General features: G+C 40.8%; 1 protein-coding gene across 1 annotated transcript in view; it reads right to left on the minus strand.

The window, feature by feature from the left end:
- The window catches only part of Mbnl1 (muscleblind like splicing regulator 1), a 176,246-nt gene extending 164,408 nt beyond the window's left edge, over positions 1-11,838 (minus strand). Inside the window, exons 1-2 of the mRNA XM_048424801.3 lie at positions 11,705-11,838; positions 11,315-11,438 (exon numbers count right to left, since the gene is read on the minus strand). The gene's annotated coding sequence lies outside the window, so the exon portion shown is untranslated. The remainder of the gene's footprint in view (positions 1-11,314; positions 11,439-11,704) is intronic.
- Between the last annotated feature and the right edge of the window lie 227 nt (positions 11,839-12,065).

A 12,065-nucleotide genomic window follows, 5' to 3' on the forward strand; every position in this document is an offset into this window, starting at 1 on the left:
TCAATCTAGAATTACAGGCCCAGTAGGTTCCATTAGGAGCTTGCAAATAATATGATCCAGGGATTGCCTGGTTAGTAAGGTTACATAATCCCCGGTGGGAAGGGGGGACCTTTCCTATGCATGTCCCCTGTCCCATCACCTGGGGCAGAGTGAGTTTGTGGATGGCCAGGCTAGAACAGGCAGGGGGCGGATCGGTGTGTTTGGAATAGTTTCCTACAATAGCACCCCCCTCATAATATGGAGGAGTTGCTACTAGACATAGCCAGCAATCCTTAGTTCTATTAGGCTGAGTGGTATTTAGAGTGAGTGGTATGTATGCTCCTCGGATGAGATCCATCATCCGGTACCCGGTGCCTGGACTGGGGGTCACAAGCAGGGTGCTGCCTATAGGGCCAGGGGTGTTAGTTCAATTACTGGAAGGGGACAGGGTGGTCATATCTGAGGTAGGCTTCTTGGATTGCTCTGTGTGTTGGGTACTAGGAGCTTTCTGATCAAGAAGCACTTGGTTTGGGCCTATCGAGTGGAAGACCTGTTCAGTCTTGAGTTGAATTTTAAAATTAATTCCCCTGTCTTCCCCAGTCATATACCAGCGTAATGCCCAAGTGTATCCTCGGGCCCAATCAGTGGCCTTTTTACCTTCAGGAGTGAAGGAGATATTGAGGGGCAAACAATACCCGGTGGTACAATTCCAGTTGCCAGGGTTATTTTTACAGTAACTACAAGTATTAGGGGGCCTATTCCTTCCCCTGTACACTATGATCTTATCCCAGGAGGATGAAGGTTTCCAGTATGCATCACCTGTGATTTCGCAGCCCCAGGTGGCATAAAAGTAGTAATCATAACCCCCACAATGGTAGGCCATAGACGGGTTTCTTCCATTCTTTGGACAAACATAGAAGTCTGTTGAAGCCAGCTCACATCTCTTTTCAACAGTTGCACACCTATGAGTATTGGGATCCAAGGGACAGCAGAGACCCCTTATACCGTTGGCATTTTCTTTTGTAAATTATTAGCCTCTTGGGTGACTATGTCCCAAATGTATGCCCCTGCTGCTGGTTGGCAGAAATCTGGGGTGAGCTGGGGCCACCATGTCCCCACAGCATGGTTCTCTGTTAATGACCACACTGTATTCCCAGTCTGGGACAAAATTTGCCAAGTTAATTTCATTGGGGTGTGGAGGCTGGTAGCTGAAGTAGGGACAATCAAAAGAACATATAGAACAAGTATTACTGGCGTACAAGTCTTATCTTTAAGGGGTTTTGAGAGCATTGGAGTTTCCATGAAGACCCTGGGTCCTGATTGTTGGTGAGGTGTTCTGGCTAGGCTGCTTTGACGTGTGATGTGTGGATCCAGACAGCAATTCCGTCCACCTTTAGGGCAGTTGGGGTCGTGAGGAGTACAGTGTATGGACCTTTCCACCGCAGTTCCAAAGACTTTGTCTGATGTCTCTGGACCCAAATGCTGTCGCCTATCTTGAAGGGGTGAGGGACGACAGGAGCCCGATCTGTATCCTGGTAGGCAGCGGCCAGGGGCTTCCAGATTTCTTGCTGTATCAACTGGAGGGCCTGCAAGTGGGCCTGCAGGGTAGGGGCGGTGGCATAATCAGCAATATCAGAATCAAAGAAAGCTATGGCTGGAGGGGGACCTCCGTATAAGATCTCCAAAGGGGTTAATCCATGTGGTCCCAGGGTATTCCTGGCTCGATATAATGCCAGGGACAGGAACTGAACCTAGTCCCTAGCGCCAGTCTCAAGTGTCAGTTTTGCCAAAACCTCCTTAATTGTTCTATTCATTCTTTCTACCTGTCCTGAACTCTGGGGTCTATAAGCACAATGTAACTTCCAATCATTCCGCAATAACTTGACCACCAACTGATTTACCTGGGAGACGAAGGAAGGACCATTGTCAGTCCCAGTTACCTTGGGTAGCCCGTATCCTGGGAAGATTTCTTCTAAAAGCTTCTTGACAACTGTCTGCACTGTTTCTTTCTTGGTGGGAAAAGCCTCGACCCATCCTGAAAAGCTGTCTACAAAAACCAGCAGATACCAGTAACCATACATGCCAGGTTTAACTTTGGGTGTATGTCTATTTCCCAATGGATCCCTGGCCTGTGCCCCCTGAGTCTGAGTCCAGGTGGCCTGTTTGTTCTTCCTGCATTCATCCGAGCACAGGCTTTGCAGTTGCTGACGATTTGTTGTATCAAAGTCTCTTTCTTGCGTATATAGCTGCCCATTTCTTGTCTGCCAAGCGGAATATTCATCTTTTTAGAGCTCAGATGAGTCAATTTAGGCAAGTAGGAAACGAGTTCTTTAGCTACATGCATAGTCATTACAGTCTTTCCTTGAAACATCCATCGTTGTCCCTGATGGTCATAATCTGCCCCCAATTTTTGGACAATATTCAGATCTTTATCAGAATAGTCGAGAGAGTCCAGGCTCTCTTTCGAGTCTCCCTGGTCAGTTAATAAGGTTGCTATCAAAAGCTGATGGCCTAGGGTCGCCCACTTGGCTGCTTCATCTGCTAGGCGGTTCCCCTTGGCTATTTTGGTCTCTCCTTTTTGATGCTCTGGGCAGTGTAGAATGCTCAGTTTCTTAGGGAGAAATAGGGCCTTAAGCAGGGGCAAAATTTCAGCCTTGTTTTTAATGTCCTTTCCTTCTGAGGTTAAGAGGCCTCTTCTCTGATGTATTTCCCCATGGACATGAGCGGTGTCAAAAGCATAACGGCTGTCGGTATAGACATTGAGTGCCTTACCTTCTGCCAGTTGCAAGGCTTGCGTGAGCGTGATTGGCTCTGCTTGTTGGGCTGAGTTTCCGGGTGGCAGGGCGCTGGCCCAGATTACTTGCTCCCTGTCCACGACCGCTGCTCCTGCCTTTTTCTCTCCCTTGAGCAGCCCCATTCAGGGGTTGGTCTGTCAGGTCTGGTCGGGTCCCATGCATTTCCGCAAGTATTTGTTGATAGTCGTGGGGGCTGGCCCCTCAGGAATGGGGAGCAGCGTGGCAGGATTTAGGGTGACTGCTGGGCCAAAGCGGACTCTGTCTGCATCCAGCAGGAGGGACTGGAAATGAGTCACTCTGGCGTTGGAAAGCCAGCGGTCCGGCAGCTGGCTAATGAGTGACTTGGCCGCTTGAGGGGTGAGGGTGAGAAGGGGCTGTCCCATAGTCAGCTTTCCAGCATCCTTTATGAGCATGGCTATGGCAGCCATCATCCTCAGGCAAGGGGGCCATCCGGATGCCACCGGGGTCCAATTTCTTAGAGAGGTAGGCTATAGGCCTCCTCCAGGGCCCTAATTTTTGGGTAAAGATCCCTTTGGCAAACCCCTGTTTCTCATCTATGAAGAGTTCAAAGGGCTTAGTAATGTCTGGTAATCCCAAGGTGGGGGCAGACAGCAAGGACCTTTTGATGGACTCAAATGCCTGTTGATGGTCCTCAGTTCATTCAAAAGGGGCGTCATTTTTGGTCAAGGGTATAAGGGGGCTGCGAATCCCACAAACCCCGGGATCCAAAGTCTGCTGAATCCTGCAGTACCAAAAAGTTCCTGGAGTTGCTTGGCATTCTTTGGTGGAAGGGTATGGGCGATAGTCTCTTTCCTAGCTTCTGTGAGCCATCTCTGGCCATCCTCCAATTGATAGCCCAAGTAAGTTACTTTGGTTCTGCATATTTGAGCCTTTTTGGTTGAAGCTCGATAGCCCAATTCATCCAGTATTTGCAAGAGGGCCCTTGTACCTTGTATGCATCTCTCCGTGGTTGTAGCTGCCAGGAGTAGTCATCCATGTATTAGAGCAGGATCAGGTCCGATGTTGTTTCCGAAAGGTGGCCAAATCTTGGTGGAGGACCTCATTAAATAGGGTGGGGCTGTTTTCAATACCCTGAGGTAACCTAGTCCAAGTCAGCTGTCCTGAGATCCCCTCCTTAGGATCTTTCCATTCAAAGGCAAACAAGGTCTGGCTCTGGGGGCTCAGCTTTAGGCAGAAGAATGCATCTTTTAAATCTAGGGTGGTAGACCATGAATGGGTCGGAGGCAGGGTGCTTAGCAAATTATATGGGTTAGGCACCGTCGGATGTAGGTCCTCTACTCATTTGTTAACCTCCCCTAGGTCCTGCACTGGCTGATAATCTCCGTGCTAGGCTTTTTCATGGGGAAGAAAGGAGTATTTCATGGAGACCAGCAAGGGGTTAATATTCCTTGATCTAAAAATCTCTTGATTTGGGGTTTGATCCTCTGGTATGCCTCCTGAGACATGGGATATTGTTTAATAGAGACTGGGGTAGCCGAGGCCTTCCAAGATATCACCAATGGGGGCTGCTGAATTGCCAGCCCCATGCCTCCTGTCTCTGCCCATGCCTGGGGATATTCTTTAATCCAATGGGCCTCCAAGCCTTCCGGGGTGGGCTTTTCAAATAATTTGTATTCATCTTCTAGTTTTAGGGTTAGTATGCAAGGGGCTCCCCTTCCGGCCCGGATACTGTGGCCCATTCTTTTTCAAAATATAACAAAGCACAGACGAGACAGACAGTAAAAACGAACAGACAGCAGGCCAAGAGCCACGCGGCACGAGATCAGCGCAAAACCAAAAGCAAAAATTCGGACGGAGGAACGGAGACTAGGCCTTTTTCGTCCTCCAACAGAGTGGCCTGTTCACTCTCAGAGACAAATCGGGCCCTGAAAAGTCGGGCTCCCCGGACCCCTGGAACGTATTCAGGGTGGCTGGTGAGGAGTAGGAAACTCGTCAGTTTCCTCCTGCGCCCAGCCTTCGGAGCTCTTGCACATACAAACAACTTCAAAAGGCCCAACCAAATAACAGACTAGACATAAAGGACATAAAAAGACAACGTATGGCTGGCCGGCTTACCTCCCGATCCGCTCAGTGGGTTATTGAGTAGGGGGTCAAATCTCGGTGGGACCTCCAAATGAAAGACCCTTGGTTTCAAGGGTGCGTGGAGACACCCCTGACTCAATAAACCAGGCCAGCAGATGCAATCAGCAAGAGGCTTCTTTATTGTTCACAAGCGCGCCTAAAGGTGACTCAGTAGAGCAGCAGCTCCCGCTAGCTGAGCACCCTGAACAAGCTCTTCAACCAGAATGTATAGGATTTTACAGGTTACGTGATGGGGGAGCATAGCAACAGCAATTTCATTGGTTCTTTAAATGGCGGGTTTAGTTCATCCTGGGGACAGCCCAGTGTGTCTATTCCTAAGTTCCCCGAAAAATCACAAAGCTAGATAGAGCATACTTCAGCAGTTTGACCGTTTTGATAAACTGCCCTAAGGGGCTGAATATTCCCTCTCTTTGACCCAATCAGCAAGTCTGCAAATCATAGATATCCTGTTTTAGCGCCAACTGAGCCTGGGGACGGGGGTCTTTCAATGTTTATAGCTATAAATTCATGAGGAGACTATGGGAAGTCTTAGTAAAGGGATATCCTAGTATATTATAGATAGAATGACAGATTTTTCAGTGTGTATAGAATGTGCAGATTTATGATTTCTAGTTTTCTTCATTACAGAATGGTTTCTGCAAATGTGAGTCCATGTGCACATTCAGCGTAAAAAACAAACAAACAACAAACAAACAAAAAATCCGGGGCATGATAAATCTATAAAGTTTTCCAGTAAGGCTACAGGTATACATTTTATTTTCTGGAGATTACATTTTTCTTATAATATCAAAATAACAATTTGAGCTAATATAAAATATAAACATGTTAGCATAAAAATAGTAAGATAAATCCTAACAAATAACGTAAGCAGGTGTTGCTGAATTATAGCCACAATATTTAAGTCAGAATGTATTGAGTTATTAGTATAACAGGCTGTGGCAAATTGTTGTGTCAAGTTGAAAAACAAAGAAAACACTTAACAAGTGAATGAAACTAAAAATAAAATTAAGAAGAATGTAAATGTTAAAATCTCCCTAAAATAGAACTAAATCGAAACAAGCTTAATTAATGGTAGAGTTACCCTGATAGGAAAGTGAGTAGAACATAGGAAGGAAGCACTGAGCCAAGTAATTTGTAAACAACTCTCTGGTGGTAGTAGGGAGGATGGCAATCTAGTGCACAGGATCTCTGGTTCTCTTTTCAGTAGAAATTCTGAAATTATTCTCCCTGTATTGTATAGAACTCGGTCAATGTATAAGAATGCCAATTTTGTCAGCCATGAAAGAATAAACAACACACAAAGGAGATGGTAAGAACAAAACCCTATGAAGATGGATTTACCTAATGATACAGAATGAGCTCAGATTACCCAAGATATATAGGAATGTATGCATGGATAGGAAAGTTTTCACACATGTTTGTTGATAAACGCATATATACTTATATGTTTGTGTTTGCACATGTGCACTTACACTATCATATTCCACTACAGGGGTCATGGAACAAAACCACTAAAATGGCAGGGACCATGTCTTATAGCGCTACCAATCAAAGAAATGATGAATGACTCTCACAATCCAACCGGAAGGAAGTCATAGCTGCTTAGGGTAACTTTTTATGCTAAAAGAAAAAGCGCACCAATATGGCAGATGAGCATCATAATGACACAGAAACCAGAATGAATGAAGTTCTGGTGGTCACATATATAAAACTTGTCAGCAAATAATTTAGGCAATAAAGAATTACAAGTCACGGCAAAAGCTGGAAGTTCCTTGAACTTATACCAGCCACATAAAACAAGACATAAATGAACAAGTGTGGAATAAAAGATTCTTTGCTCTACAGTAGCTTGGAAACCACGGGCAAGCATAGGAAGTGATGTCAGAAAATGTATGGCTACCCGAAACAGGAGGCAATACCAGAAAAACACTCTATGGAAACATGCTAGCAAAATTACAATGCTGTAAAATTTTTCCAAGCCAAAGAGAGCAAGAAGGCAAAGCATTCAGCATAAGGACTGTTAGTTGTATTATATAGTATCTGTGGAAATTGCCAAGTAAGTATAGCTTGAGTACTTTAATAATAAAATAAAATAAAATATGTAGAATAATACATAGACTAATTACCTAGAATTATCCATTCCAAATATACACATACTTTAAAACAATATGCTATGCACAATAAATATAAGTAATTTTATTTGCCAATTTAAAAAAAAGAGAAGTAACAATTAAATGTGATCATCAACTCTTGATTGAATTGATTACTGGAGGGATAACACTATAAAGGATATTATTGAACAACAAAACTTAAATAGGGACACAGATTAGAGAAAAGGAACTCTCAGCACAGATTTATGAAGTAAACATTGTATATATCTGCTAAGAAAGACTGTACACTTAGTGACTGCACACAGAAGTCAAGGGACTTCTTAGAGGGTCAGAACAAAATGAATAGTGACAGAAAGAAACTTGCATTATGAGACAAAAAAATGGTAAGATGCACAGATGCCCATTAAACTATTTTATGATACTTTCAAGCTTTGAATTATTTTTATTGTTTGTCTTAAAGGCCTGCTCTCACTCTATTCAGCCTCGAACTCATAGCCTAGGTGGTCTCAAAAATCAGTGATTCTCTGGCTCTCCCCTCCCTTGTGCTGGGATTGCATGTGTGAACCATTGAACTCTGGTCATAACTTTGAAAATAAGTAAAAGTTAAAAATAAACTGAGTAAAAGTTGTTGGTGAGTATCTGAAGCAGATTAATTCTATTTTCTTGGCAGCCTTACCAAGAAGAGAACCTTTATGGCTCTTCTCATTCAGGTCTTTCTGCCATGAAAGAAATGAACAAAATAACTCGCTTAGAATTACTTTCTTGTGAAAAGACAAATGAAGTGAATTGAGGTGTGCTCATGAGTTTCTACGATACTTATCCAGAATCAAACCTGGCTGCAATGATGTTCTCAGAGACCATATGGCAGCACTTGTTCCAAGGTGAAAAGAGTTTTGAGGATGTGGTAGCAACAGAATAAGACATTATTTACTTATGACATTCCTGAATTTATTAATTCTAATGACATGTTATATCCTTGGATTTGGATTTTAAAATAGAAAGCAGTACTTTTTCCTCAGTGATATTAAAAGAAAAAGTATATCAAACAAAAAATTGAAAACCATTTTCAGTTTTTGTTTATAATGATGAAAATAAAACTGGAAGGAACATGGACAACATTAACTCTAAGAACCAAGAAAATATAATAGTCATTGCCAAAAGAAAATTTACATTTTTTTTAAATGTAAGAACTAGGATATAATACTTTCAACTTTTTCCCTACAGCTTAGATGTGTAAATTTGACTATATGACACTGAATTTGTAAAGATGGATATATTCAATAACAAAATGGGCTTGCTTATATCTTATTTTTACATAAATAATTTCATAGATTTATGCTCCCATTCCTTGAATGCATTTATTCACAGTGCACATTTTTGTAAACATAATAATGTTGCCATTTATTCAGAACATATTGTGTATATATAGTAAATTTAAATATGTTAAGGTTTGGCACTTACTTGTAAGCTACATTAATAAAAAATGAAAATTCCAAGGTCATGTGGTTTTGAAAAGCTAGAAGACCCATGTTTCCCCCCACCCCTTTGGTTTTTCAAGATGTGTGCCACCACTGCCCAGCAAACGACCCAAATATCTTAAGGCAGAGATTTCTAAATTCAAGTCATGTCATTTCCCTTCGTGTGTACATAAATCATATTCTATCAGACAACATAGTTTCTTCTCTCTATTCTTGCGCATGTGATAATGGCTGAATGAAAGAAAAACAAAATATGAAAGAAAAAATGAAAAAAAAAATTAAAAAGAGAGATAGAAAAAGAGGGAGAACGGGAGGAAGGAAGAAAGGGAGAAAAAAAGAATGAGGAGGTTCATAGTGTTCCAGTGTTCTTTTGGAAGTCTACCCATTTATATATAAAAAAATAGTCTTAGTGTTTCCAAGTAAAATAATTTTTGAAAAATACATTTGGCTACTGGTTAGGGTGGGATAACACTCAAGACAAGCAGGTGACTTTTTTCCACAATGGACAATTTGGGGCTTTTCAGTGTGGGAAAGAAAAGAAACAATGACTCCCTCTGAGCTAATCAGTATCAACTCCGAGGCTTCGATCATCTCACACATCCATGAAGCATCTCCCCCATGTTGCAACCAGGTCTTCTTCAGATTTGTTTTACAGCAGCTATGCAGTTTCAGCAACCATTCATATCTCCAACAATTGTATCACATGAATGGAATCTAATGAAACACTGAAATGATGTATAGGTGTGTGTGTGTGTGTGTGTGTGTGTGTGTGTGTGTGTGTGTGTTTATCTTTCTCAAAAGTTAAAATTTGTTTCTGAAAATATATTACAATATTCTTTCTTATTCCACTGAAAAAATTTTGATTTGGGGGCAGACTCTAAATGCTCTGCCTAACTGAGTCTCTGAGAAAAAAAAAAAAAACCATAATCCTAATATTGTCCAGTTTGTCCCTTCAATGTTCACATGTCTCCTGGAAACAGCCGGTCAAGCACTCATGTTTCCTGTCTGTAAATAGATTGTTTTCAAAGAAGAAATTCTAAACTTATGTTCCACAATCTAGAAGTAGGCTGCTAGTGCAGACTTATAATAATTCACATCAACAACGAATCTGCCCTGCCAACAAGACAGCATGTTCTCTACAGCCTTGGCCTTCGTTTACTGTTCCTGGGTTACAGTGGTGATCAGCTTTTTCCATAATTTTTTCTTGGTTCTTATCCAATATCCAACATACATGGTAGTGTCTCATAACGTATCACATACTCACAATACTTAGTAGTTCATGATATCTAGATAGCTCATAGTTAAATGTACAGATATTTGAAAATATAGGTATTGATAGTATTGTTGAAGAAACAACCAAATTTGAAAGAGGTATTATTGAATTAGTTTGTGTGACTTAAAGATGAAGAGACATAATGTTATGGGAGTCTCAACTATCAACTTACTTTAAGTTCTGGTTAAAATGTCCAACTTTCATTATCAATTATGTTCCTGAATTTACAATGTGAAACATTTGCTTTCCTGAGTCTATCATAAAAAAAACAACAATAAAAAAATCAAATCAAAACAAACAAAACAAAACAAAAAACAGTGACTACGATTAGGACCTAGTATGTGAAAATAGTTTTAAACAGTCAGTGTAGGTGCCAGGAGCTGCAACAGAACCAGGAAGACATCACTGCTAAGAAACACTAGCAATGAGATCCAGCAAGAAATGAGATAGTGCGGGCTTTCTCTGCTGGAGGCCATGCTTGTCTATTTTAAAAGTAAAATTAAATGTGATCTCAGGCAAGTCTGGATGTTTATTTCAGCAAATCTCAAACAGTGAATATGTAATGTGTGTTGTTTCCTTAAATTACTTAAGTTTTGTGAATTTCCACTGGCGAACCATGCAAGCCACAAGCGTGTAACTGAACAGCGCTCTTGAGCGAGCGCCATTGTTCTTCCTATTTTTGTTAACTTCAGTGTGCTATAAAGGGTTTTAGCAAACTTGAGGAAACCAAGAGGTCCTAAAAGGAAGATTGTTAAGTTTCTATATTTAAATACACTGTAAAATCGAGTTTGCTTGGACAGCCAGCTTCTCACACTGGCACAAATGGGGAAAGGATATTTTCTTCACAACTTACACTGTTTTCGGATTTGACTCATAAAACTAGTATAGCTTGATTTGTAATTACTAATATGAATTATCTTTGTTCTAGTTTTTCCTCTATTAAGTATCATAAATACAAACTGTTCTTACTAGGAAAGTTACATTTACTTATTTCGATTTTAAATTCATGTACTAGATTTACATTTCAAATCATTTTTCAAAATTTAAGTATATTAATGTAATAATATGAAAAAATCCCAAATACTGCATGTTAAATAACATTGTTTTTATAGCAGATAAAAAGAAATATATTCTTTTAAGAAAACTGTTTAATAAATGATGCATAAAAAGAATAAGAGACTGTTGGAAGATTTTTGAATGTTAGGAATCAACTGGTGGGGGAAAAGTAGCACTTGAATTGATTATTAATTCAAAAGCTTATCCAGCAGACAGATGTATGTAGGGCTACCTATAAATAAGGAAGATAGTTTTTTTTTGTAGCTAAAATAACTTTTAGGTCAAAGAAGAACTTTAATTTTTTTACAGCTTAGTAAAAAGCTTACATTTGAAGCTAAAACTTGGGAAATTGCTTAAACTTTTTCCATTTAAAAAATTTCTCCTATTTACATGAGAGGAGTACCAGGCTTACACAGCGGAGTTAGTAATCTAGCCAGCCTGCATACCATTCTACCATTGGCATTGAAATAGAAATCCAAACAATAAAATTAAAAGTAACAAGTACCATGTTCTTCTTACCTCTGGGCCTTGTTTACTGCTGCTGGTCTGTCTGCTCCCTCCGTGTTTGCCCGAGCAGCACCACCGAGAGCTCTGCTTTCTGCCAGCCTCTCTTCACAAGTGGCAAAAGCATAGAACTTTTGCTCTGCAAAGGGATAGTGCACAAAAAGAGGAAGTTGCAAAATACCAGTCACTACACTTTACAAATTCTACAGAGAAGAGAAATTATTCACGAGGCCCTCATAATCATGGAAGCTGAACTGTAATTTGCACATCCATTCATATGTAATTAATATATATATGCATATTTATTTAAAAATTTAGAGAAGTCGAGTCATTGAAGTTTATATTCGGTCAAGTAGTGCTCACTTGTATAAGGAAAAAGCTGCTTCAGGCTATAATGATACTTACAGAAACACACAACCAGAAAAAAATGCTGTTCTGTGTAAGAAAGGGTAGAGCCGACACAAGGCACATAAGCTTGCTTTGATAGATCTAATTAATTTGAAGTTATTGGAATATGACCCAAGCACTAATTTGACTACTGGAGAAAGAAAGTGGGGGAGGAAGAGAGGGGGGAGGGGGAGAGAGAGAGAGAGAGAGTGTGTGTGTGTGTGTGTGTGTGTGAGAGAGAGAGAGAGAGAGAGAGAGAGAGAGAGAGAGAGAGAGAGAGAGAGAGAGTAAGATAGCACACTTTCCCAGAACTGGGGTAGTGGTTCTTTACCTGTAAGTCTTAAACTTCCTTTCTCATGGCAGTGGTCTGTTACATGTA

This window comes from Myodes glareolus, chromosome 20 (genome assembly GCF_982192425.1).
Source record: "Myodes glareolus chromosome 20, mMyoGla1.1, whole genome shotgun sequence".
NCBI lineage: Eukaryota > Metazoa > Chordata > Mammalia > Rodentia > Cricetidae > Myodes > Myodes glareolus.